This window comes from Panthera leo, chromosome B1, assembly GCF_018350215.1.
Source record: "Panthera leo isolate Ple1 chromosome B1, P.leo_Ple1_pat1.1, whole genome shotgun sequence".
Lineage (NCBI taxonomy): Eukaryota > Metazoa > Chordata > Mammalia > Carnivora > Felidae > Panthera > Panthera leo.
The window spans coordinates 71,741,719-71,746,764 of record NC_056682.1 but is presented as its reverse complement, the minus strand read 5'-3'; the positions used below and the strand labels follow the sequence as shown (position 1 = coordinate 71,746,764).

Here is a 5,046-nt window from a genome sequence, read left to right as displayed (position 1 = left end):
TAGACTTACATGGCCTTAGAGCCACATCAGTCTAATGACCTCCTCATTTGGTTAATTTAACATCAGCCCTGCGTGCCTTGGTGGCTCAGTCGGTTGAGCATCTGACTTTGGTCAGGTCATGATCTTGCAGTTTGTGAGTTTGAGTCCCGCTTCAGGCTCTGTGCTGACCGCTCAGAGCCTGGACCCTGCTCCCGATTTTTGTCTCCTTCTCTGTCTGCTATCCCCTCCCCCCACCAAATAAACATTAAAAAAAAATTAAAACAAACAAATAAAAAACACCAGCCACTTTTCAAATGCTTGATGGTCACTCAAAGCTGATGGCAATTATCAGACAGTTCAGGTCTAGCTACACAGGATACTGACTGCATCTTCTATAAAAAGTGAATAGTCATATGAAATATTTGATTGTTTTGTTTCTTCCTTGCCAGCACGTTGAATCGTACCTTGTTATTTATAAAAACAAAACAGGGGGCTCCTGGATGGCTCAGTCATTTAAGCATCTGACTCTTGATTTTGGCTAAGAATACGATTTCATGGTTGGTGAGTCTGAGCCCCACGTAGGGGGGAACCTAAAAGTGGGGAACCTACTTGGGATTCTCTCTCTCCTTCTCTCTCTGCCCTGTCCCTGCTCTCCCTCTCTCAAACTAAATAAATAATATAAAAAATATAAAAATATAAGAACAAAACAAGAAAAGTAGCTGAGTAGTTGAAAGTGAAAGTAATCATGTGATAAAGAAAAAAGTATATGTATGCTTATACTTCCTATTTTAATTTATAATATGCAGTTTTGAATAGAGCCTTTTCTTTTAAAGTTAAACACTCTGTGTACTACAACATAATAGAAATGGTGATAAGAAGAGTAATGAAGGAAAATGAGTTCTATCTGAGAGATTCTTAGAAAAATATTTAAGGAAAGAGAAATTGGACCTTTTCATAAGTTGCTAACATTAGCAACTTAATGTTAAAATATTATAAAGATTATAAGGAACCTTGCATTTCCACTTGACAATTCTTTTGCAAGTTTTGCGAAAGAAGCAATTATCAAGTACTAAGCAGCACCTATTATCTTTTGACAAAGACTATAAAAATCTGGTTTACCATTCAGTTACCACCCACATTCCATTTCTCCTCTTCATTTGTATTCTTGTTAAATGCTGCTCTTTCCCTGTCAACGGAGCCTATTTTTAACACCTGACAGGAGGATTATCAAAGTACTAACTGAAAATGAATAATGCAAAAGATAACTACTAGCAGTTTTGCACACCTGTGGACACATGAGCAATTTTTACTTCCCTTGTGCTCAATAAAATCCCCTGAAAGGTAGGAGTTCTTCAGATTTCAGTGGGAGAAAATGTGCCTATCATACGGAGCTCATGCTCTCCTCTTTCGTGCTAAAAAGGTGTTCCTGATTTATAAATTTTTGGGGATTTAAAGCTGTTTATATATAGCTCATTGCATTTGTTAACATGTAAATCCCTTTTAAAAGTTCTTTTAAAAATAGCATTAAAACTGTAATAAAAGTTACAAAATTCTTTCAGCATACGTTTCTTTAAATGTTGTACTGTACTGTAACAGTTATTTGAACTTGGCATGAAAAAGTTGAACAAAGAGGTGATCAGAATCCCTGCAGCCCCTCAAACTCACAAAAAAATCTACACTACCAATGGCATTTGGGGAGCAATACTACAGTCACTGGGTACCCCATGTGCCCAACACTGTTTTGAACATTTTGCATGTGTTTAATCCTTAGAGCAACCCATTGGTAAATACTCTTATTATTACCTCCATTTATTTATTTTATTTTATTTTATTTTATTTTATTTCATTTTATTTTTATTTTTATTTTAACTTTATTTTAATTAATTTAATTTAATTTAATTTAATTTAATTTAATTTAATTTTATTTTATAGTTTCAAACTGTATCCAGCTTTATTAAAGATACTTTTCATTAACAATCATGGTATTTCAGGCAGGGCATAGGGAGACAACCGCTAACAGTATACAACAATTTTTGGGTTGCCTGTGTGGCTCAGTCGGTTAAGCATCTGATTCTTGATTTCAGCTCAGGTTATGATCTGACAGTTTCTTGAGTTCGAGCCCCACGTGGGCTCTATGCTGACAGCGTGGAGCCTGCTTGAGATTCTTTCTCTGCAACTCTCTCACTTACATTCTCTCTGTCTCAAAATAAATAAGCTTAAACACACACACACACAACAGTACACAACAACTTTCAAATTCCCTTCTTCAATGGACTACCAAAATCAGAAAGCCTCTATGAAACCCACTGAAGTCTTCATCTGATGTTCTGAACATCAAAGTGAAGGTTGACATTTCACATGTAACATGTTGTTTAACCACCTTTCACAAGTGGGCCCTGACTTTCAGGAAGTGAAACGAAAATGGCAGAATTACCAAGATCCACAAGCTAAAAAAGAAATGGTTTTAAGAGATGCCATCTCCGTGGTGACACTGCAAAGTCCAGATTGCCTGGTGTGCTGGGGACCACTTCCTGGGCTCAGGTTCCAACAGGTCTTTGGGTTTAAGGGAGTCAAGTCTATGGTGAAGGCAGAAAGGGAAAAGAAGTCATAAAAAATTGAGGAGGAAAGCTGGTAAACGCAAGTAAAAAGGACCAGGCAGATGTCTGAGGCTGGACACTCCCCTTGCATGCTTTTGGCTTCTTCAATCTTGCTTGCCTCTTACATCAGCCAGCAGCCAGGAACCGGAAGCTTGACTATACTAGTCCTGCCCAACCCGGAAGCAAATATAATAACAGATCAGTAAAACCCGAGCCAGAGGCTAGGCCTTTGAAGGTAACTCTGCCGGCCAGCAGCAGTGCGAAATAAACAGTCTTTTATGATTTCCTGAGTGTGTGCTTCTTGTCCCTTCCTGGGCACCAAGTATTTGCTGTAACAAAATGAATTTCAGTTTTTCCACACCACAATTGTTTGTGCCAAGGTGGCTGATGTGTGTCAACATCAAGGAATCCCCCACTCCTGGGAACCAAGAGGAAGTTTCTCAAAACTATAAGGCAAAGGCGTTTCACCCCTGTATCAATCCAGCTTCGGAAATATTCTATTAGTGACATGGGCCCTTTCCCCAAACAAAATGAAGCTTTCTGTATACTACCAATATAGTTCAAAAAAAAAAAAAAAAGAGAGAGAGAGAGAGAGAGAAAGGAAGGAAGGAAGGAAGGAAGGAAGGAAGGAAGGAAGGAAGAAGGAAAAAGAAAATCCTGCATTTTTATAAAACTTGATGAAAAACAGTATTTCACCAGGAGTAAACAGTTGTCAAAAGTGCACACACTTCACTTGGCGTCTCCAGGACCCTCACCTCCCTGTGCCTGGTCTGTTTGGGCATCTCTGTTTTCCGCAGGGTTGTTCCCATCCTCACCAGTATTTGCTTTTCCCTTTTCCTCTTTGGGTACCTTCTCTCCTTTCTTCACAGGGGTCTTTTGAGGGTTGCGCTCTGGCTTTGGAGGCACAGAGAGCCTGCAGACCTTTTCTGTGGCTCATCCTTCACCTTGGCTTTCCTTCTGCTGGCATCCCCTTCAACGATTCTCTTAGGTATGGTAGTCGCGACAGGGGGTGTAGGTGCTGGTTGGGGGATGCAGTGGCCCTCGGTTTTAGCCGATCCGGGGTCGTTCTTGCCTCTTCTTCACACAGCTCCACCTCCATTTTACTTAAAAGGAAATGGAGCACATAAAGTTTGGGTAATTTGCCAAAAGTCAAACAGAGAGTGAGTGGGAGAGCTAATAATTATACATGGCAACTAGGTGCCAGAACCTTTGCTTCTAAGCAGAATGTTCTGATGCCTAACACATTATAGGCAAGCAAAGCAGTTGGCAAGGGGTGAGCTTCTGATGAGAGTTTTAACATTAGATTATTATCTGTCAGGTGATAAAGTTCTAGTTGGACAAGTGTGCAAGGAGTGTGGGGGAGATGTGACAGGTGGTTTTAGCCCTATACCTTATGACTAATACTGAAAGGCAGGATTTGGAGGGCTGGGGCACAGGCAGGTGACAAAAGCAGGTCTAGAGAAAGAACACGTGATAAAACGCAGTGTAGGTCACAAAGCAACAATCATAAGGATAGAACAAGAGGATCATATATGTAGTAGGAGAGATTTCGTGATAGCAATCAGGCCTTCTAAGTATGAAAGGCTTATGCTCTGCCTGAAAACCAGATTTGCCTCAAGTTTTCAGGTTGTGGGACTGTTTAATTCCAATAGTATGCTTTGATGGGCCATAAAAGTAAGGATAGAAAGTCATTTACTGTACCTTTCCATTAAGGAATTTTCTAAGAGTGCGGACTCCTTGGATGTGGAGGGAACCCTCCGAATGTGGCCAACCTCGCACTCATGCTCCTCACCTCTATCAACTAGCAACTTCATTTTATTTGTAGCAGTTGTTGACTAAAAGAACTTTTACTGACTTTCCTTTTCAAGTCTTCCAACAAGGTCTGCCAGAAATACAGGAGACCCTGGTTTCCCATCCTAGTTTAGGTCCGTGCTTCCATTGTACCTGGGCATAATCCACTGCCATTCTTCTGTCTGATAAAATTTTGATGGCTTGTTCTCTTGTCAAATAGATTATGAAACAATGCATGTCCAAGACTGCATCTCCATCCACTCCAATCCCCGGCAGCCAGGCTAGAGCTTTGCCAGACGGCAGGAGTTCAGGATTGTCGATGTCCTTCTTCCGGGGGCGCCTGGGTGGCTCAGTCAGTTAAACATCTGACTCTTGGTTTGGGTTCAGGTCATGATCTCTCATTCATGGGATAGAGCCCCACTTTGGAATCTGCTTGGGATTCTCTCTCTCCCCTCTCTCTCTGCCCCTCCCCCACCTCCCTCTCTCAAAATGAATAAATAAACTTTAAAAATAAGTGATGTCCTTCCAAATACTAGAGAATCTACTGGGGAGGAAGAATGATACTTGTGCAGTTTCTAAAGCATCTGTGTTTTCCACTTAGCAGTTTGTTCTTTGTGCTGACTGTGGAGTTATTTATTGAAACAGCTTCTCTTCACATACACATGCACATGGATGGTTA

The 5,046-nt window shown here is 40.6% G+C and overlaps 1 pseudogene; it reads right to left on the bottom strand.

Moving 5' to 3' along the window:
- Positions 1 to 3,305: 3,305 nt before the first annotated feature.
- Positions 3,306 to 4,390, bottom strand: LOC122218405 (annotated as a pseudogene).
- Positions 4,391 to 5,046: the final 656 nt, after the last annotated feature.